The 23,781-nt window shown below is 45.9% G+C and overlaps 1 protein-coding gene across 1 annotated transcript in view; it reads right to left on the bottom strand.

Moving 5' to 3' along the window:
• The window catches only part of FHL1 (four and a half LIM domains 1), a 38,577-nt gene extending 20,509 nt beyond the window's left edge, over positions 1-18,068 (bottom strand). Inside the window, exon 1 of the mRNA XM_035009212.1 lies at positions 17,995-18,068. The gene's annotated coding sequence lies outside the window, so the exon portion shown is untranslated. The remainder of the gene's footprint in view (positions 1-17,994) is intronic.
• Between the last annotated feature and the right edge of the window lie 5,713 nt (positions 18,069-23,781).

Genomic DNA, 23,781 nt, shown 5'->3' with positions numbered 1-23,781 from the left:
AGAAAGAAAAGAAAGAAAAGAAAAGAAAAGAAAAGAAAAGAAAAGAAAAGAAAAGAAAAAGAAAGAAAGAAAAATTTCTTACCATCAGAAACAGTAGCTCCGGCCATAACATAGCTTAGTTCTGTATGTATTATGTGAATTAATTCTGAATGAATGCCAAGGGCATGGGTCTCAAGGACCTGTCTTAGGGGCGCCTGGGTGGCTCAGTCAGTTGAGCGTTTGACCCTTGGTTTTGGCTCAGGTCATGGCCTGGATCGATGCAGGATCGATGCAGGATCGGGCCCTGCATCGGGCTCCGCACTCAGCAGGGAGTCCGCTTCGGAGTCTCTCCCATTCCCTCTCCCTCTGCCCCTCTCCCCACTCGTGCTCTCTCTAAAATAAATAAATAAAATCTTAAAAAAAAACAAAAACAAAAACCCCACCTATCTTACTAGGCCACTCAGAGGAAGGGCTCAGCAGCCGACCTGAGGTAAGCCGGTGTGTGGGGAGACTTGGCCTGAGGTCTCAGGGGCTGGCGGAACTGAAAGACGCATCGTCTACCCCGCTCCTGACCAAAGACACGTTGTGGTCAACCTCCCACGCCCACCCCAAGAGGAATTCGGGTTTAAGCACCCGGAGTTGGGAACTCTGACACAACACTGTTACCTGCCCGACCCACGGACAGGCTAGCGGCCATGATGGGAACTGTCCTGCTGGGGGGACAGTCGGCAGCGCCACAGGACCTGTGAAGGGCGAGCGACGAGCGGGAAGAGGAGCTATGTTTGTCAGGCCCACTGGTCTCCCGTCCTTTTAGGAAGGGCTCCTTAAACCCTGCGACTCAACTCAACCCAGGAGGATATAAGCAAGGGAACAGGGGCGGCTCCTGGGAGCAGGGAGGCAGGACAGGGACGGGGGGGCCCCTCTGGGACCAGTTACCAGGAGAGAAAGGGCAGACTAGTCCACACGATTCCCTGAGGCTCCTTTCAAAGCTGCCGTGACCTTCTGTCCAAGGGGCAGGGACCGGGGAAGGCCTCTAGCCACAACACCTCGATCCCACATACCGCAAGTCCTTTATACGGATCAGGGCTTCCTTCATCTGAGTCACCAATACTCCCCGATGAAATGAGATCACCGGCGAGTGTCAGGGAAAGTAGCTAAAGGATAAGAAGGTCTCTGGTATCATTAGTGACCCTATGTGAAATATTTTACTATGGAAATATTTCTTAGGTGGGAACGTAAGGAAGCTGTTCACTGCTTCACAGGTTCACAGTGATTCTTAGTTTCCATGTTCGTGACTCCACCAAGTTGCTTTTCCGTTCACATATGAAGGTCCAATTTACACACCATAAAATTTATCCTTGCAAAGCGTACACTGCGGTGGTTTTTTAGCATCTTCGTAAAGCTGCGGAAACATCACCCTCACCTGATTCCAGAACATTTTCATCATCAAGAAAGACACCCTGTGGCCATCAGCAGTCACTCCCTGCCCACCCCCCTTTCCTCCAAGGCTCCCAGCAACCACTCATCTACTTCCTGTGTGTGGAACTGCCGATTCTGGACACTTCATGTAAACGCGATCATACGATGTGTGGGATCTTTTGTGCCTGCCTGCCTTCCTTTTTTTTTCTTCCTGCCTTCCTTTCATTAAGCCTGCTCTTTTCAAGTTTCAGCCATGTCGTAGCACGTACGACCCTTCATTGGATCTTACTGCCGAATAATATTCCATTGTGTGGATGATAGACCACACCCTGTTTATTCACTCGTCCGCTGACGGACAGGAGCTGTTTCTACTTTTTCACTATTATGAGTAATGCTGCTGCTGAGCACTGTTTCGTGTATGGATATACTTTATTTTTTAAATATTAAAGTGTTTTTTAAAAAGGTACAAAGAGTATATAGTGAAAAATCATCCTTTCTTGCCCATCCCCAGACACCCACTTCCCTCTCTCAGTCACCGGTAACACCAGGGTCTTCTTATGGTTCCAGAGATACTGGGCCTAGGAAAAGAGGGAGCTGTGTATGTTTTGTCTTTTTCCCCTTTTAAAAACGTAATGGTGATGTACTTACTATACATACTCTTCTACACCTTGCCTTTTGGACTTAATATATTTTTGAGAATTTTGCATGTGAGTGCATAAAGAGCTTCCTACTTTCATAAGGTACACAGTACGACTGTCTTCATCAGTCCCTTACTGACAGACACTTAAGTTGTTCCCAGTCTGTTAGTACAAACAACGAACCAACTAATAAAAGTAGTAAGTTCATTTAATCAGATTGCTTTCCTCTCGCACCCAGCAGGGGGTCGGATGCACGAGAGTTGTGATTTACAAGGGCTGCAAGGGAGCAAGAGAGAAAAAGGAAAAGGATGAAAGTCTCTCAAGTGGATCGGGTGGCACCCACCAAAGCTTACTGAAATGGCCGATTATTTTTGTCCACGCACAGAGGATGCCATCTGGAAATCCATGCCAACTATGCTAAGGTTACCCTGAGTTAATAAGCCACCCAGACAGGAAGTGGTTTTTGATTCCAAGTTTAGTGCTCTTTGCACCAAACCACAATGCCTCGCCAGTGAATTACAAAACAAGAAAGGGAGCAAAACACTTATCCGGACAACGTACACGTACGCTCACACCGAGCCGCACTGCGCCACATCGCTTGCCGTCGGGGGCGGGGGGGGGGTCCCTGTCCCAACACTGATGAGGCACTTGGTGTTCATCAAGTCTTTGGGCTGAAAAGCTATAAAAGTACATATGGTATCTGATTTTCAAACGTTCGTGTTCTCCTCTTTATCTATTTTTAAAAACGAAAGGGGGTTATGATGGAGCGACCTGAGCCGGGCACAAGGCCTGGCGGGTGATTAGAGGGAGATTAGACCCGGGACGCGTCCCTGGTGCATACCACCACCAGAGTGCCCGGCTCTGACTCACAGGTCTGACCTTCAAACTGCATGCTGGGAAAACAAAACGCCAGCCTCGTTCGTTACAGAAACCGGGCAGGGATTTTTTGGACTCTAACTGTAGCAGGGTTTTAAATGAACCCTGTGAGTGTTCCTTCTTGAAAGCAGGAGAGCAGCTTGAGGTCTGTGGCCTCAGAAGTCGGTCTTTCCTGAAATGGGCTCTTGTTTTTCCAAGGTCACATCACTAACCCCAGGCCAGGTGACTCGTGTTCTCTTCGTCCCTGACTTACCAGCTGAGACCAACGAGAGAAAGAAATGTCCCGAGCACCGCACTCCAACCTCACAGCAGACACTTGACAAATTAACTCTTTGGAGGTCAGGAAACAGGGCAGAAGTTTATAAATCAGTGTAATAAATGCAAATCGATTTAGAAGTGTGCCTCCCAGCTATTTCTGTTAGATGTTAAAACAGGGATCCTCTCAGTCTCAGGGTTGTGGCAACTCAGCGCGGCAAACCGGGAGTATGAGAAAAATCACAAAACCGATTTAATTTTAATTCACTTCAAACTGTCTACTCGTTTAATGTCACAAATAAATGCCGAAGCCCATATTGGATAAGGAAGTGGGCAGAGAAGAGCTTAATTCAGGAGCTCAGCCACTGCAAAGCCAATTACAAGTTAACTTTGTAAAAAGAGAGACAAGAGTATAAAAGTGAAATTAACTTTAAGCTTTCATTTAATGAAAAGACCAAGGGAGTGTTTTGTGGACTTGACTGTTTTCTAACTCAAGGAACGAACAATAGACGTGGAATCAGAAATCCCAGAGAGAAGCCTTGGCTCCGCTGGTTCATTTTCCCTCCTCATCAATACGATGGGGACATTGATACCTGTCCTGCTATCCCTATCGGGTTGTTTTAGGAACCGAATTCCATCATCTGCACCCTGGTACTGTCCGAACTGAAAAGGAACGCTGAAAGGACAGATTTGTCGAAGAAAAGAAAAATACTACATAGATCAGGCTTTTGTACCCAAGCAGGCAGTGTCTCCTCATTTTTCAAGTGGATGAGTTTCCACCTGATTCACACCCCACGAGTTTCACAAAAAACATACACCTATTTATTACGCACCATAAAATCGAGTCTCTTTCTGATGACTCAAGATCATCAGAAAGAGACTGACAACCTCCGTGACACGGATTCTCCCTCTCGTTAGCCCACGCTTCCCAGGAGAGAGAATTCAGAAGGTAGTCATACGGGCATTTCACTTTTACTTGGGGTCTAGCTCTTTAATCCTCTTGTATTTCGTTCGGATTTCATTCTCTGCAAAGACACAAGGAGCTGGGAACAAATGTGTAATAGGCAAGCTCCACATAATCTTGGCGCTTCGCTTTGATCTACAAATCAAAGGCATAATACCCTCCCCCTCTGCACACTTCAGTTGCTCTGAGTCTCTGACATGGTTTACCCTTCCGTCTCCACAAAGAGAATCACTTGGAAAACACTCAACGACAGAAAAAATTACCCCTGAATTTAGAAGTCTGAAGACTTCTATCCTAGAAAAAGTAAAGAAAACAAGGAGCACTTTTTATTTCTGTTGTGGAAAGGGCTGGAGATTTAGTAATAACTTGAAGAAGTGAGTTAATCCCTTTGTAACACAGCCAAGACAGGGTTTATTTTCCTACTGTTATGATGGTAACTTAGAACACACAGGACAACAATATCAAATATCAATTCCCTCCAGAGCTGTAACTTTCTAAATGTAGTAAGTAGTAATTTGTCAAGATCATCATTCAACATACAAATAATTTCTACAGAGTCATTTGAACCTCCGTGCCACGTACTGTTATCACATCCTCAAATGCCATATATAAACCCAGGTAGTGTTTTCATGAAAGAAGGCTACAGGTGTTATAGAGGGATAAACTGAGACATTAAAAAGATTAAGCGTCTTGCCTTAAGTGAGGGGGGTGAGATCAAACCAAGAATAGAAGCGCCAGTCCTGTCACCTGTCCTAATCATAAATACAGACAACTGTCTGTCTGCCTTCCTGCTAGCAATAAGTGCACAGTCTAATCAATTTCGATGTGTTTTAAACACACGCTTTGCAGGGAGAAAATGCATCTTCTAAACGGATCTGTGGGACTATTTAATTAAGACGGAACTATACATGTGGACGACAGAACATAAAGTATTCGTAGCTGGGACGACCCTTTCCAAAAATTAACCCTGCTTCATGATAGTATCTAAATGTTAATGAAATAATTCAAGCGCCTGAGCTGTAACAAAAACTAGACACAGTTGTAACCTGCTCTGTCAGAGCACAGACAGTTCATCAGCTGCAGCATCACCTTCTGAGATCAATGAGCAAGTCCGGGGCGCCTGGGCGGCTCAGATCATGATCCCGGGATCCCGGGATCGAGTCCCGCGAGCAGGGAGCCCGCTTCTCCCTGTCCCTCTACCTGCCACCCCCCCCGCCCCCCCGCCCCGGCTTGTGCTCACTCTCTCTCTCTTTCTCTCTCTGTCAAATAAATAAAACCTTAAAAAACAAACAAACAGGCCAAAAAACCAAAGAGCAAGTCAGTGGTAGAGAGGGATAAAAACCTCTGCGACCTAACGGTCTCTTCCGAGACCAAAGTACATATTGTTCTATGGTGCCAAGGAGTTTTTATGAGCTTGAAAGGGTAGTGCGTCTGTCTGAGGAGCTTGGTAAAGTTTGTACAACTCCCTACGCATAATTTGGTCCTAGTCAAGTTCTATTGACACATTTAAAATGTACCCAATCACCCAGTTCTCCACCCACATCCCCCACCTACTCCCCGCCCCAAAGATCTTCTATCCTAACTTTTCGTTCATCTACACTAACTTTTCGTGGAAGGTCAGAGATGGGGACCACAGCAGCTGGAACCGGGGTGGAAGCTACAGGATTAGCCCCTATGGGGAGTGGGAAAAGCTGCTTGGAAATGCTTTTAAGGGATCTGCCAGCTAACTCAAGAGCGCAAGTGAAGACTTCCAGAAGGAAATACACCCAGTCAACCCCCCGGGCCAAGGGAGAACGTCTGGACACGATTCTGGGGACTGAGAATAAAGGGGACAACAACACAGCTTTGCAAGAACGTAGAGTGCTTTCTGTACAAATAGGGGCAAAAGCCATACACTCAAATCTTTCATCTCCATCTGTGTGTGTCTCACTGATCCAATTGTAACAAGAGTGTTTTTTTAATAATTTGCACTTAACACCTTGACACCAGGGTTTGGGATCGGATCCAGCATAGACCAATTCAGTCCCCAGTTAACTGCTCCCCTCTGCTTTCCAAATAAAATAGATTTTGTTGGAGTGACCAACACTGGCTGTTTATAACATTTCTATTTTTTTTTTTTCCTGCCTCTCTGTAAGAGGTGGAAGTTATCTGGCTCCTGTCTCAACAATGAAAACAAAATTTACAAGGATACCCCCCCTTCTTTATTAGGGGTCAGTAACGTCTGAGTCACGAGAAAGTTCAGATTTAAAAATACACCAGTATTCTTTTCCAACACCATGCCAGAATTCCAGAAAATCTGTTACTTTTAAAAATAAGGCTTCTAAATTTTTTCCCAGTAAAACTGAGCATTTATTTTACATCTTTCATAGGACTCTAGGCCGACGTATGCACATTTGCGTAGTGTTCAAAAAGCCAGACTCCAAGTGTGTAAAATACGTAAAGCTACTTAACTGGTGAAATCTACTGCATTTACTTTGAAATGCATCCAAAAAGAATACGAATTTATGGATAGACAGAGGGATGGGTAGATACTGTGATCAAACAAATACAGTAAAATGATGGGGATACAGGTGTGCACCACAAAACCACTTCAACTTTGAAAATCTTCATCGTAAGATGTTAGGGGAGAATAAAATATAGATAAGCAAACATTTCAAAACACAACCACAGCCACGTACAAGCAGGTGCTGGCTTCCAAAAGGCATTTGAGACGGTCAGCACAGAACACGGTACAATCCAGAACGAAGGGCAGTGAGTACCACTGCCTCCATCTGAAAGGAATCTGCCAAAGCCATTGTAAAGCTTTTCGGGCATAATCCAAGAAGCCCTGAAAAATCTCATCGTAAACTGCAATACTGCAAACATACATCTTCAGACTTAGGTTGAGCAGTTTGAGCTATGGGCCAAGAGAGAGACCTTTGAGAAGGTTCCCCAGTCCATTCACATGGCCCCAACCGAGGGATGGCACAGGAACCAGCCTCCAGCCTCTTAACTACCTTTCCCCCTTTTATGGCCATTTCAAGTTGAAAGCATATACTCATCGGTTTCCAGATTCCTAAAGGTACTAGACAAAAAAAATCTAAATATAACAGATGGCTAAGCGCTCATGGTAACTGGAAACCAAACTGTAACTTCAGCTTTCTCAGGCCAATGCCTTAACACCATGGCTTTAGTGGAACAGTTTTGCTGAAGACCTTTTGTCTTCATTCCTGTAACAGAAATATTACCCTGGCTTTGATGGATGACAGATAGGTGTTATCCAAAATTTTATTTTAAGTTGACATGAATAACCTTTACTTATTTTCAAGTCAACTGGTAAGTGTTCTCCAACATGTCAAAATTTACTACAATACACCGTTGAATAGGTCTGTTGCTTTTTGTCAATTTTTTTTTTAATAGTTCAATACACTTTGAAAAGTCTAATTCCAATGTTGGTGAAACCTCTGCAACATTTCTATGCATTCTAGGATTCTATGGAATATAACGTGAAAACCACTGGAACGGAGGAGGGACCCATGGGGCGCTTGGCTGGCTCAATCGCTAGAGCGTGACTCTTAATCTTGGGGTTGTGAGTTTGAGCCCCATGATGGGAGTAGAGATTACTTAAAAATAAAATCTTGGGGGGAAAAAAAAAGAACGCAAGGACCCTGTACTTTGTAAGAGGTAGCGCACTGCTCAATTCCTGGCTCTGAACCTCCTTCCCCATCTCTTGTCGGACCTAGCTCTAACCTTCTGCCCCACTATCCTCAACCCCAATTCTCCAGTCTTCCTCATATAAATGAGACCCTCAACTCTAGGGCCTCGGCTGGCATTCCAAGTCTCAACAATACAAGTAATGGGACCATGTGACGTGGGGGTCAAGTCCATTTCCTGTACAGCTTCAACTTTTCTGCCTATTGGAAAAACTGCATAATAGAAGGTTGGAAACCAATGATGCCATGTTACAATGAGGTAAGAAGGACTGATCTATTCGAGACCATGCTCCAATGATGTCTGGTATTAGAGGAACAGGGAGTCAAACGATGATCCCGAGGCAGTCCTGAGTAATGACATGGTAATGCTTTGTATGATTTCTAATTCATAACATGCCCTTCATTCAATTAACGGTTTCTCCAGTGACTGCTTGCAAAGCCTCCAGCACTGAATCACAGCTGACATGGAGGACATCAGAGAAAACACAGTATTTCCACTCCCAAAGAGCTTCCAGTTTCCTGGGGAAAGCAGAGGACAGCGGTGCCCCCTCACCCGCAGGGGATCCGTTCCAAGACCCCCCGTGGATGCCTGAAGCCGCGGACAGTACCGATCCCGACACAGATTATGTTTTTTCCTGTACATACATACCGATGATAAAGTTTCATTTGTAAATCAGGCGCAGTAAGAGACGAATGATAATAACTAATAATAAAAGAGACCGATTAGAACGATGATACCGTCATAAAGGTTATGCGAACGTGGTCCCTCTCTCGATATCTTACCGTGACGCACTCTTCTTCCGCGTGGTGCTGATGTGAGGGGAAATGCCTCCGTGATGAGACGAAGCGAGGTGAAGGATGGAGGCACCTTGATGTAGCATCAGGCTACTTCTGATCTTCTGACGCTACGTCGGGAGGAGGATCACCTGCTGCCAGACCATGGCTGACTGCAGGTGACACAAACCCCAGAAGGCGGAACCGCAGCTAAGGGAGAACCACTGTACAAGATGGCAGCCCCAACCAAATCCTTGACTCTCTTTGGGCCTTCCATTGTCCGCGTGACAAAAAGGGAACACCCAGGAGAGGACCAAAGGAGCTGGGCAAGGTCCTGTGTAAAGTCCGTAAGGCCTGAGGATATGGAGGACACAGCTAGGAACATGAAGGAAGGGCTGAAAGAACGCAACACGCCGTATTGTCTCTGGGTTCAAACCTGTCACGTGAGCCCAATACCAAGAGTAGAACTCACCTTCTGGAAAAGAAACACTTGGTACATCTTATGTAAGTCACTACTTCGCAGCCCCAAAGAATGTATGAAAACGGTCATATCATGTACACACATCACATGGTTGAAGAGATGGCCACAGACTCACAAAGAGCACAGATTTTCACCAAACTCCCTAAGGAGCACTGCCTGACTTCTTAGGTGAAGAAGTGTTACAGAAACTGACTGTTCACCCGCTCCCTGGACATCCCTCTGGGAGAGACACGATACGAAGGGTGAAGCTTGTCTGGCTGACAGGACAGGAGAGTGAGGCGGCTATTCTAAATACATTTTTTTTTGGATATTTCATCCTTTTTAGTTAAATTGATCTGATGCCTAGAGCTGTTTAAACAAAATGGAAATATTCACAATTATAGAAATAATAAAATAAATTACGACTAGCATTAGCACAGTTCTCCATGCCGGGCTTTCAGCATATAAGGTTGATAGGACGAGAATGATGGTGACAATGATAATGAGGAGGATATAAGTGCTACTCTTTCTCAAAAGCATCGTAAAAGCATCGTCAAGGGCTTCGGCCTTCAGGGTTTGAGGTCTGCAAAAGCTTTGACCTCAGCTGGGCTTATTGTACTGACCATGATAAAAATGTACATGATTTAGCTGTGACCTTAATCTGAGAAGTTTCAAACCCAGGACTTAACTGACTAACCCAACATTCATCTCCCAAGTATGGATCTCTTTACAGGCGAGCATCTGTTGTTGGCTCCTCAAGTCTTTGTCCTATTAATAGATGAGTTGATGATGGAGAAAGTCTTAAAAACAACTTCCACATCCAAGGAGTTTTATGACGTTAAAAAATCTTAATAAAAACATTAGGTATTCACAAGTCCCTATTTGACTTGAACGGAATGTGATGACTGATCCGAACCCTAATATTTCACTGGGGAATAAGGATGCAACACACTCATGTCACCTCTCCCCTTGGCCTTCGCGCAATGCTTGTTAGTCACCGATGGGCTCCTTTGCTTTGGTTTTAAAGAAAATTCACATATATGAGTTTGCGCCTAGAGAAGATGAAAGGACCTGCAAACAGGTACATTCTCCGTGAAAAGACTAACAGCATACACAAGCCTTAAACAGAGTAAAGTAAAGCACTCTGACGTGATTATGGATAAATCGTTTAACTTCCTAAAACCGGGGTATCCTTCTAAGTCTCAAAGCATCATATGGGAGAGGAGCCAAAGTTTTAACAGGTCAGACCAAAGTCTGAACCAACTTTAGCTGAAGATAGCTTGACACCAGCTACCTTGGAGGTCACTTCAAGTGGATACAGGTGGAACACTAGACCTGAATTTCAGCGTCCCAATCTGGCTTCTTCCACGGGAATCCTTGTCCAACCCAATCTTTATTACGGACTTCCGTGGCTCAGTTCAGTATGCTTAAACTCTGAAATATGGTTTAAATATGTATATGCATGTGAATTTATAAGCCTGTAATGGATAAAGAAGATACGTTTTAAAAATAAAAAAAATGTAACATCCAGTCACTGTTCCTTCCCATTGATGGACTATTCTTACAAATGGTTCTCTTACAAAAAGTTCTTACAGGCCGTTCCTTCACAGTAACTACATAGTACTTTATTCCACTGAAAAGAAATGCTTTCAAGTAATGTGTGCATGTGTGTGTTTCTCTAGAAGACTTCTCAGCTTTCTTTACAAGTGCTATACGAACTCTGATCGAAGACGGCTGAAGAATCCAAGACTCTGGAGATTCCACTTTTCAAGAGTCCTGTGAGGACCCTTCCTCTAAGTGAGGCACAGTTTCTCTCCTCCAGTGAAAATGAATTCTTTCTGTATCAGAGGCTGGGAAAGCTAGGCCATGTCCAAGAGGTCAAAATTAAGTCCATTAAATCCCAGCGCCGGACTTAGTCACCATAGAGACAGGGGAGGTAAATAAACCACTAACCTTAACAAACGGGCTGCACCTTTGCCAGACAGATCTCTGACTTACCATTATTTTTACTCAAGTATCTCTCAGTCCAAACATAACTGACGAGGAAGACTACAAAACCAAACAGAACTGGGCCCAAAGGCAATAGGAATGCTCATGCAGGCAAAGGGCAGGCAAAGAGTCAAGAGCTACCCACCCCCCCAGTAATGTGCTCTCTGTTCCCCTTGAACGACGATTGCAACATGAAGCTCTAGAGGCAATGACATATGGGGAAAATATGTGGTGCTCAAGCCAGAGGAAACCATGTCAGAAAAGAAAAACAGACATGAAGTAACTGACCTAATTAAAGGAGAAAAGTACACATACAGCAGGGAAACAAGTCTATCGGACACAGGGAACCCAGCTGGAGGGGAGGGGCCGCTGTACGGAGGCTCAGGACACCAGAGAGGAGTTCTGTCACTTAGCTCAGTGCCACCAGAAGATGAACTAGGCATCGCCCTTGCGTTGCGGCCCCACTGAGGCTCTAGTCGAGAGCGCCCGGAACCTTCAGACAGCAAGATTCGTTCCCTGGCCCTGCTACGCTGTAAGGAAAAGCTCAGGGACCAGGATTTACACGCGACCACGTGGGACACCAAGATGCCTCTCTACCAACCACAGAAAACCAAAGAAAAATGGGAGAAGAGAAGAAAAAGGGAAGAAACCCCGAAGTGGAGGATGACGGGACGAAGCAGCCAGTAGGAACTGTCATCAGAACCCCCGGTCTAGGCTCTAAGCAGGCGTCCTCACCTATGACACAAGTGAAGGAGGTGAAAGCCGTCGACTTCTGGCACAATGTACAAACTGCAGGACAGTAATACGGAAAAAACCTCAAATGAGGTGCTGCCCATCGCTCTTGTCCGCACGCACACGGCTCTTCACAAGGCTATCATCACAGCACATCAACAAGTTTACCTCGTGCATTTTCTAGCAAGGCTGTGTTACACAATTCTTCCGTATCGGTCTGCACGCCTCAAGATGATCATTTTGAGCAGATTCACGGAATTCCACTGCACAGATGTATCCTAATGGCTTAACCAACAATCCTTCTAGAGTATATAAACCATTTCTCCAATGTTGGACACGTAAATTCTTCCAAACTTTTTGTCCCTGTGAATACCCCTGCGATGAATACCTGTAACATACAGCTCTCATCCTCTTCTCTTAGAAAAATTTGTTTCTTAGAACACATTTCCCAAAACAGGATTACTGGACCAAGGGGTACCAATCTTGGTGACTGTGGCCATAAACTGCCAAATAATGTTCCAAAAGGCATTATTACCAACTTACAGTGCTACCAGCAGTGAGTGTTTCTCAGTTTCGAGGCAACCAACCGTATGAGCTCTAGGTTTTCCTTTTGTTTTTGTTGACTTAATAGGTGAAAAATGCACCTTTGTGACATTCGAATATGCTTTACCTTCGCATACCAATGAGGCTGAGCATTTTTCCATGCGTTTGTTCGCTCTGTGATACAACGGGCGTGTCTTTTACCCTTCTAGCTGCTGGGGAATTCATTCAACCAACAGTTATGGCGCATCCACCATCGGCCGGGCTAGTGCCAGACCTTACGATCTCTATGAGCTCTGTGCACGATACGGAAATTAACTATCTTATCAAATGCACCGCAAACTTTTCCTGGTGTGTTTTCCTTTCATTATTTTCCCCAGCTTTCCTGAGGTTTGATTAGCAAGAATTGTACATGCTTCTGAAGGTAAACAACACGATGATTTGACATAGCTGATTACCACAATCAAATTAGTTCACACATCTGCCACCTCAGGGCTCCTGTTTCTTGTGTGGGTGGTTAAGAACACTGAAGACCCACTCTCTCAGAAAATTTTCATATATGTAAGTCTGTTGATACTCTTCCTGACTACCTTCTATCATTTTATAGCTTACAAGGTTATCATTTATCCAGGGACTTGATAAATGTCCTATTTTCTGTCGTCTTATTTATAAGTTTTCTAAGCGTCTCATAAATATATTCTTCTACAGTTACAAAATTCACAGCTCTCATTCCTACTTCGTGGTTTGCCAGCTTTAACATGTGTAGCTATTTTACTGTAAGTACTTCATTTAAAGCACATTTTAAAATAAAAATTTAGAGTGCCTGGGTGGCTCAGATGGTTAAGCGTCTGCCTTCAGCTCAAGTCATGATCCCAGGGTCCTGGGATCGAGTCCTGCATCGGGCTCCCTGCTCCTTGGGAGCCTACTCCTCCCTCTGCCTCTCTCTCTCTCTCTCTGTCTCTCATGAATAAATAAAATGAAAAAAAAAATCTTTAAAATAAAAATTTATCTTTTACACATGGCTATGTTGTACTAAAAATAATGGACTTTTGGGGCACCTAGGTGGCTCAGCCGGTTGAGCATCCAGCTCTTAATTTCAGCTCGGGTCATGATCTCCGAGTTGTGAGATCGAGCCCCACATCGGGCTCCACACTCAGTGGGGAGTCGGCTTGGGATTCTCTCTCTCCCTCTCCTTCTGCCCCTCCCCACCTCTCCCCCCCACACCTCAAATAAATAAATCTTTAAAAGATTTTTATTTATTTATTTGAGAAAGAGCGAGAGAGTGAGAGAGAGCGAGGTGAGGAGCAGAGGAAGAAGCAGGAGCAGGCAGCCCGATGTGGGGCTTGATCCCAGGACCTTGGGATCACGACCTGAGCCGAAGGCAGCCGCTTAACCGACTGAGCCACCCAGGCGCCCCAATAAAATAATCTTTTTTTTAAAGATTTTTTTAATTTATTTGACAGAGAGAGAGACAGCGAGAGAGGGAACACAAGCAGGGGGAGTGGGAGTGGGAGAAGCAGGCTTCCCGCTGAGCAGGGAGCCCGATGCGGGGCTCGATCCCAGGACCCTGGGATAATGACCTGAGCTGAAGGCAGATGCTTAACCGACTGACCTACCCAGGCACCCTCCAATAAATAAATCTTAAAAAGAAAATAACTGACTTTCTAAACTTACCCTACTGGTGGAGTGAACTTGAAGTGAACTCAGGTTTACCTATGAAGATTCAACCACAAATAGCCTGTCCAAGATCTCCTTCTCTTTCTAGGGCCAAAGAAAAAGACATGTAGAAACATCACTGCACGACTGCTTTTTCTTAGGATTTCTTTACATTTGAGTCCCCTTGCTATTCAAAGGGACATGGGTCCTCAGACTAGCAGTGGTACAATCCAGTGCTTATTGGAACTGGGCAATCTCAGGCCCTTCCCCAGACCTCCCGTGTTAGAATCCACGTGTGAAAGTCTGAGAAAAGTGGGGGGAAAGAGCACAGGAATCCCCCAAACTCTGTTAATGCTCCTTCTTCTTAATCAGACACCATCAGAAGGTAGCTCTCTCCTCAAATGTTTACCCTCAACCCTTTTTTGGCAAGTCATTTCCACACCCAATGTGGGGCTTGGACTCACGACCCCAAGATAAGAGTCACACGCTCTACTGACCAAACCAGCCAGGTGCCCCAATCCTCAACTCTCTTAATGCATGCCCTTAAGTTAAAATGAGTACCGCCCAACATCATGTACCTGAAAATTAAAAGCTAATACTTTGAAAGGATGGCTCTCCGTCTGGAGCCTCAACTTCATCTAGACCGGAGGTTGAAATCTTACATGCCTCTAAGAGCCAAGCAGGTCTTAAAAATGAGTAAAACACTCAGATAACGGCCACCGACCCCTGTCCTTGGGGTCGAGGAGGTAAGAGAGTGGTGGGGGCTATGGCAAATTTCAGAGCTCGCCTTCCATCTGAAGACAAGAGCAGCCACTCGGCTCTGCCGCCGAGTGTTGCCCAACAGGAATGCAGGCTCGATGTTGCCAGATCTTCCGATATTTCAAAAGAAGCTGAAAGTCTGGGTTTTTAAAACATGTGAAATCTCTCAATTTTTCAATGCTGGCAATTCACTTAAAATTTTAAAAGAACACCTCTGTGTGCCAGATTCAGCCCACCAGTTTGATACCTTGGCTCTAGACTGATGATTTCCAAATTCTTTAAGCTTGTGTAACCCATCTGTGCTGGTTTTCATGCTTCCTTGCTGGTCACCAAGAAGAGAGGTCACGTCAATATAAATGGTACAAACCAAACCACTACGACTACTGTATTTTAAGTTTTACATTTTAATATTACAAATTATATTTTAAATATTACAAACTGCCAAATCAATAATGAAAGTGACCATATGTCAGTGATACAAATATTTCCTAGATGTGAAATACATGTTTAATTCATTCACTACGTTGTCACTACTACAGAAACAAATACATAGAATACCCAGCTCATGGGTGTGTTAACAATTATGTTGGGTTCGGGGCGCCTGGCTGGCTCAGGCAGAGGAGTATGCGACTCTTGATCTCGTGGTTGTGAGTTCAAGCCCCACGCTGGGTGCAGAGATGACTTCAACGAACCGACGAATGAATGAATCAATGAATCAACAAACGAATAAGTAAATAAATAAAAAGTTTAAAAAAAAAAAAAGAATTATGTTGGGTTTAAGTTTTCATTCCAAGTAATTCCATAATTAAAAGGTGGCCAAATGAAATAATTTCAAATTCTTGAATGATTAAGTTGACCTGTGACAAATGCTGTATTAAACATAAGCTGGGACCCATTATTATTTAAAAAACAAAATACCCTCAACGTGAAAACTGCAAAACCCCCATTTTCTTAAACCATTCAATTGTTCCGAGCAAACTTAAACAATGTGGTGTGAATACGCAATTTATATTTGCTTTCATTTTGGGGGCATTTGGGTTCCAGGCACAGCTGTGTCCCCAGCACTGTGCTCGCAGACTTCATTATTTGCACATGCCTCGCCGGCGGTGGCATAAATCACAGGCTCAGAGAGCAGACTGGTGACAGGGACTTTGATCTGCCCCCTTGAACCCATCCGGGCCTACTCAATATTGGGCAATTTAATTAAAAAGGAAAATCAACTTTCGGCTTCCCCATCTGCAAACAGGAAAAGCATCAAGGGATGGCCTATACTTGAAGAGTGTGAGACCAAACTGTAGTATTCTTTGTCTTTGGCCCACTTGCAGGGGATCTTGCAGGGACAGTGCACACCTTGGCTCCCTGCACCCCGGACAGCTGACTGGGTCGGCCCGACCCGCTCACGTGGGCCTACGCTCCGGGCCTAGTACTCAGTAGGGCTGGGGGGATGAACCAATCAGGACGAGGAGTGAAGGAAGGTCACAAGATAGAGCTGCATCGTGACCACTGCACTGCTTCCCGTCAGGCCTATAGATTCCTGCCACAGGGAAATGGCATGCAACAGATTCCATCGAATCACTGGAGAAACTCACTGCTCTAAAAGGAAACCCACAGATGCTAAGTTTTGGTTAAATTAAAGATGTCACAGGGGTGGTTTAGTATCACAAAAGCGCTTCGAGTATGTACTCAAAGGCCTCCAGTGAAAAGGTTTCCTTCTGAGAACACGCACAGGTTCTGTGGAAGCTTTCTACTGATGAAGCGTGTCTGTCGGAGTTGTAGAGGGCCAACGAAGTCGATGGGCTGTGCCCTTCTGTGGCCCTTCTTAAACAATCTAGTCTCTGTTGCTGCGGGAAAAGAGAGGCAAGGGCTGTTGGCGGGGGGCAGGGGGGGCACAGAGCTGCACCGTCTGCTCCTCAGACAGAGAGCACCGTGCTCCCGGCTGCCCTCGGGCTCCTCGGAGGACGGTGAGAGTCACGGTTCTGCTCTGGTGTTCTCTACTGGGAGAAGGCCTAAGATTTTATTTGAAGACCGGTTTCTATCATTATAAAAGAGAAAGTTTGAAAACTACCCTTTTAGGTAAAGGCTACAGACGACAGCCACGGCAGGGCTGAGACCCTCGGAGGGCAGAGTCGAGAACGTTCGTGGCTAAGAAGCTGCCGACGCTTTTGTCTTTCGGCCAGTTGGAAGCCCCGGGCCCTGGGAAGATCTTCCAGCTTCCACGTAATTGAGGAAACTGACAAAAATCAGATTAAACGGTCCTAAAAATCTGTCCTATGTTTTTTATCCTTTAAGGTATGAATATATATATATATTTCAAAACGTGTGAAGAATTCTACAGCAAGTCGATGTCAGGGAAACAACGGCCAGCTCGCGAGCCTCTACCCTCACCGAAATCAACGACCCACATCGAACGTGAGACTGAGCATGGGGGGCGGGGAGGCAAAACCAAAAACGCAGCAAGCCTTGGATGGATGAAAAGTGCAAATCCTGAGTAGTCTGGCACTGGCACATGTCACCTCCTCTCCGGCAAATGTGTGGGGGAGGCTGGGGCCCAGAAAGCAGAAAGCCCAGGGCCCCGGACGCTGGGCCTGGATGAACCATCTTTGAGATTTGCAAAGGCGAATGCCCCGCCTCTCCGGGAGAGCACAGTAACCCCGAATCATCCCAGAGTTCGACGTCAGCCCTGTGGCTAAACGAAGACGACCGAGGACGTTTGCTAAGTGAAAGGGTTGCCCAGCGCTCTGAACCTCGGTTCCGATCTGCAAACAACGTGCTGGCCCCCGCTGACATAACCCCACAGAAGCCCTCTCGGGCGTTCCTACCTCGAATCTTGCAGGACCAGCGCACACCTTGGCTCCTTGCACCCCGGACAACTGAGGGGGTCAGCCCGACTCTCTCACGTGGTCACCTGGGCAGCAATCTCCTCCCTCGATGCCACTACCGCTCCGCGGAGCTTTCCTGCTCCCTACTGTCCACGCTGGGGCACGAGCACCTCTTGATTCTCAGGCAGACCTTCTAACAGCTCTCTTGTGCTTGGCACATTCACTTTCCGTGCCCCCCAATTAAAAGCAAATGAGATTTTTTTCCCCCCTCGAAAAGACCTTCCCCAGAGAGCTAATATGTAGGACAAGCAGGGATATTGGTTGGATCAATTAAAATGAATCCTCTTCAGTCTACTATACAAATAAAGCTTTTTTTTTTACACTGTCGACCCCAACATCACGAAGATCAGTGTTCGAATTTGTGACAATCAGTGAAACTTACCTCACGCTGGACGTGTGGAGACTGGGATGTAGTCAGCAAGGTCTGGACACAGTGGACAACAACTTCCAATGCGCCTAAGTCAGGAAAAAATGAGAAGCAAGACGCAAAATTACCTTTTCAGAAGAAAAGTTAAGAAATTCTAAAAAAAAAAAACCAAACCAAACCAAAACACCCCAAAATCTACTTCCTTTGAAATGCCTCACAGTTAACACCTTCTACTTTGTATTTACAACCCTCAAAGTTAAACTGCCAAGACGTTCCGCATATTTCCCCACTGTCTGTTTATCATCTAACATTCGCACCAGGCGGTGGAGCTGGCCCCCTCATTATCAGGCTGTATTAGCTCAAACACTCAGCATTGTTAGCACAGTGAGCTCATGGCCTATTTCAGTTTTAAATTAACATTTGGCAATCACCCGGGTAATCAAAACAAATGACTCAGTCGTTTAGAATAGACTTATTAGTTGAGCCTTTTTTTCCCCCTCTTTTAACATCTTTAGAATATTTTGCCACAGGAGGGCTCGGATCCAGGCAGAATGTAGAGCACAAGTCACCAGAGGAATATTTAGAGGTGTTGCCATGGAGACGAGGTGCCGCGTGACCACTGAAGTTATCTCCAATCAACAATGGCATTAGGATGCGGGCAGGAGAGCAGGCTCATCCCTGCCGGGGGCGGGCGGAGGGCTCGCATCACTAGGAAACAGGTGTGCCCTGTGCTTTTCCCGTCACCCAAGCGAAGACAGTCCCCTGACATGCCGCCCTCCCCAGAGGCACCTCACTGCCTTACCCCCGCCCCCCACCCCATTCAGAAGGGCCGGCTGGGGCTAAGGCAAAAGGAGGTGTGTGATATCCTGAAACACAGACCAAGGGCACCTTTACATCAACTGTGAAATGGACACGAGCAAATGAGATCTGAGGAAAAGATGGCTCCCTGAGAGTAGGGCCCCCCATCTGTTCTGTTCCCTGCTCTATCTCCATGCCTGGAACAGTGTCTGATGGACACACAGGAGACTCTCAGAAAGCATCTGTGGAGCGGTGCCTGGGTGGTGCAGTCGGCTAAGCCTCCGATTCTTGGTTTTGGCTTGGGTTGTGAGATCGAGATTGGGGGGGGGAGCCTGACTGATGCGGGGCTGTCTCTCCCTCTCCCTCTGCTCCTCCCCCTGCACTCTCTCTCTAAAATAAATAAGTTTTTTTTTTTTTTTTTTTTTTTTAAAGAAGTATCTATGGAACGAGGCAGGGCAAACAAACCATGGATTATAACCAGGCTCATGAATGCCCACCTCCCGCCCCCAACCAACCATTCCTGGGTTGCTCACCCAACAAGCAGGGGTTAGAGAGTTTTAAAAGCGTTCAGTGTACTGGAAAAGAAGTAGCTGGTCCAGTTAGTTTAATAGGCCGACGGGTTCATCTGTGTAGAGATCTTAATGACAAGTGTCACATTGAAGACAACTCTTCCCCACTCAGGACCGACAAGGGTGCTGACTACAGGGACAGGTTCTTGTCTCCCAGGTCAAAAGCCCAGAGGAAGGCAATCTGCGCCAAGCGGCCAAGAGCTAGTTTTCAAAAGCAAATGTCTGAAAGGGACGGACTTCAAAGAAACAACTTCTAGTCCCCCTCCCACCTCTATTTACCTAGAGCTGGCATTTTCACATTCTGTCATATGAATATGCGTTACTTGTTTCAGGTTGTGTGTCGACCGTCCTACGGACCCTGAAGTGTCTTTGTCTTGGGGGCAGGCCCAGAAACCCCACCTCTCTTTCCTGACCCTACTTAGCAGGGCACGGAAACATCTACAAAAAAGGCTTCGCCCCGTCTCTTTTCCCACTACCCACAACCCATTTGCACGGAACTCACTGTTTCTAGAAGGTACCACACCCTTTCATGCAACTGGGGTGTGAGTGCAGCATGGCACAGCTGTTCAGACGAGGGTGCCAGAGTCAGACTGCCTGGGCTCAAACACCGGCCCTGCCTCATATCCACTGTACAACCTCTGAGCCTCATAATGGGAAGCTATCTCACAGAGCAGCTGTTAGGCAGGAGGGCAGCGCCTCACCCGGACGGGGCACTCACCGAACAGGAGACAGGCCATGATCACCCCCAGGATCACAGGCACACCCTAAAAATGGTATCAAACTCGGGGCGCCTGGGTGGCTCAATTGTTAAGCGTCTGCCTTCGGCTCAGGTCATGATCCCGGGGTCCTGGGATCGAGCCCCACATCGGGCTCCCTGCTCCGCGGGAAGCCTGCTTCTCCCTCTCCCACTCCCCCTGCTTGTGTTCCCTCTCTCGCTGTCTCTCTCTTCAAATAAATAAAATCTTAAAAAAAATAAAAATGGTATCCAATTCAGATAACGATTTCAGGCGCTGCCACAAACACTTGGCACCAAATACGCCGCTGTTCACATTCAACCCAACGTAAACTTCGAACCCGAATCCATCCCACACTAGCCTTAATACACTATTTCATTCTACTCCCCCTTCCGGAACGGATTTTTCCTGGAGATGGGATTCGATACACACTGGGCTCTACCCGAGGGAATCGGTTCTGAGCTTCAAGAAGCGGAAGAGCTTCTGCCCTAACAGCCCTGCCAGGACCTTTCCTGCCTTCTCGGTCTGCTCCCCAACCTCCCACAAGTTCAGGCTCTGAGAGGCGGGCGGGGGAGGGGCAAAAGACCGGTCTTCTAGCAACCACACCAAGACCCCCGTTCTCCTTTTCGTAGGGAATCCTTGCATGTCATGTCCCACACACCCTCCAGAGGGCAGAAGAGAGAAAGGCCCAAAGGCTGAGCAGGCAGAGTTCTCACACTGGGGTCCCCCTTGGGCCTCCCCCCACCCCCGCCCCCGAGTTAGCAGAGCCACAGTTCGTGCTTTCCCTATCAAGCACTAGACCGCCAAGGGCAATAACAACGTGCACTGAGATTTCACCAGCATCTGTATCTCCGCCTCACTTTACCGCTGGGGCTAGTGTGGCCCACTGAACATGGGAGTCGGGGCGGGGAGGCTGAAGACACTCGTGGCAGGTGGGAGTTGGGTACCCCTCCTGACCCGCGGTCTGTGACCGTGCCTCTGAACAGACATCATACAAATTGCGTTGACGACTGTGCACAAGTCAAAGAAGAAAAACCCAACAGCAGCCAAACACACTGGGTAAAATGTGATGACAGCAAAGTCAAACCCAAACACTTTAGGGTTAGTCATGCTTTAAAATAAATCGTGTTCCTCTCATCCCACCCTGACAAGATTAGTAAGTGAAATTAGGCAAACCATTTATATGATTCCAGAAGAAGCCAGCAGCTATGTTCTAGTGACACTGAACATACGTAATCATTCTCCTTCGGGTTTAACAATAGTTTATCGGGGTCACAGACAGTGGTGACCCCATCGCTACTGACAGCCAAGCTTAAACGATCCCCAAATCACCAGGCAACTGGGTGAATTACATGGAAAAAGAAAATCCAGAGCCAGCAGCTGTTTGAATGAACCTAAAAGACCAGTTGAATCAATCAAAACGGATGAGCCCCATAGATTCATTGTCTCCTCTAAATTCTCTGAAATGTGATTGTCATGGTAACCATTCCTTAATCATGCTCTTCAGACTATTCTCTCGTACCTAAGAAACCAAAGAGCGGTGAACCCCAAACGTCTTCATCGGGTACACTTAGCATGGCAACGGGCAGCTCAGACGTCTCATTTTTCCTACCTTTATTCAGGTGCTCACCCTACTACGGCAGTCAGAAACACTGGCAATGTTAATGTGTTAACATTAATGTTATTAATCGCCTTTAATAATGACAGCAGGTTGGGGCGCCTGGGTGGCTCAGTCGTTAAGCGTCTGCCTTCAGCTCGGGTCATGATCTCAGGGTCCTGGGATCGAGCCCCGCGTCGGGTTCCCTGCTCCGCGGGAAGCCTGCTTCTCCCTCTCCCACTCCCCCTGCTTGTGTTCCTGCTCTCGCTATCTCTCACTCTCTGTCAAATAGATAAATAAATAAAATCTTTAAAAAAAATGTTACCATAAATGCAATAAATACAAATGAGCTGGCCATGGGCTCGTTTCCTTTAGCAGAAGAACTGATAAACTGGCTCTCATTCAGCAAAATAATTTATTGGTAAAAATAAACACAGAAGAAAGATGCCTCATTTCTGGTAATTTCAACATAATCAAGATCTGTAACATCATCAGATCTTTAACAACATATTAACTTAATAAATAAACAAAAACCGAAAGGATATTACATTACAGAAATGCAATAAAACCTAATTTTGTATTTTTATATTAGGATTTAGTATAGAGTATATCACAAAACATACTCTGGAAGATCATTTATTTACTCCACACAAGTTTCTAATCTTCATTTTATATGATATAACCATAATATTCTTCACAATTTTTTCTTTGTTTTACTTATCAATTTATTTTGAAGATCATTCCATATTGGTATATACAGAGCTGCCTCATTTTTAAATGGCTGTCTGGTAGTCTATTGTAGGGGAGTACTATTGTAACTTTTTTTTTTTTTTTTTTTTTATTCGACAGAGAGAGACATAGCGAGAGAGGGAACACAAGCAGGGGGAGTAGGAGAGGGAGAGGCAGGCTTCCCCGCAGTGCGGGGAGCCGGATGTGGGGCTCGATCCCAGGACCCTGGGATCACGACCTGAGCCGAAGGCAGACGCCTAACGACTGAGCCACCCAGGCGCCCCTATTTTTTTTATGTTTTTAACTATGTCTAGCTGGTTTTTTTTTTAGAGAGAGAGGGAGAGTGAGGGAATGGTGGTAGGAGGAGGGAGAGAGAGAATCCTAAGCAGGTTCCACGCCACAGGACTCAATCTCACGACCCTGAGAGATCATGACCTGAGCCGTAATCAAAGAGTTAGATGCTTAACCAACCGAGACACCCAGGTGCCCCACTTTATTTTTATTTCTATTAATTTATTTTTATTTTCTGAGTCTAGTTGACACACAATGTTACACTAGTTTCACGTGTACAACACAGTGATTCAACAAGTCTACACGTTAGGCTGGGCTCACCATTATTCTTCACAATTTGGAAAGAGAAAGGTTTGATCCTTATTCAGTTTCAGAAAAGATAGGTTATATTTTTAAAAGATATCCACTAGATACACTACACGTTTAAAATTGTGATCACTCGGGGCACCTGGGTGGCTCAGTCGTTAAGCGTCTGCCTTCGGCTCAGGTCATGATCCCAGGGTCCTGGGATCGAGTCCCGCGTCGGGCTCCCTGCTCGGCGGGGAGTCTGCTTCTCCCTCTCCCACTCCCCCTGCTCGTGTTCCCTCTCTCGCTGTGTCTCTGTCTGTCAAATGAATAAATAAAATCTTAAAAAAAAAAAAAGAATACTTTTGCAACATAAACAAAAATAGGGGCGCCTTTGGCTCAGGTCATGATCCCAGGGTCGTGGGATTGAGCCCTCCATCAGGCTCCCCACTCAGCGGGGAGCTTGCTTCTCTTTCTCCCTCTGCCACTCCCCCCTGCTTGTGCACTCTCGCTCTCCCAAATAAATAAAATCTTAAAAACAAAACAATAAATAAATAAACAAACAAGTGAGACTACATCATACTAAAATGCTTGAGCACAGCACAGGAAACCATCAACAAAACAAAACGGCAACCTACTGAATGGGAGAAAATATGTGCGAATCATATATCCAATGGGGGCTCATATCCATTACAGAAAGCACTCCCACAACTTCAGGGCCAAAACCAAACAATCCAATTAAAAGATGGGCAGAAGATCTCAATAGACATTTTCCCAAAGAAGACGTCCAAATGGCCAA

This window comes from Mirounga leonina, unplaced genomic scaffold, assembly GCF_011800145.1.
Source record: "Mirounga leonina isolate KUSES-001 unplaced genomic scaffold, KU_Mleo_1.0 Mir_101664, whole genome shotgun sequence".
NCBI classification, from domain to species: domain Eukaryota; kingdom Metazoa; phylum Chordata; class Mammalia; order Carnivora; family Phocidae; genus Mirounga; species Mirounga leonina.
The sequence above is the reverse complement of the archived record's forward strand: the minus strand, read 5'-3'. Positions and strand labels throughout refer to the sequence as shown.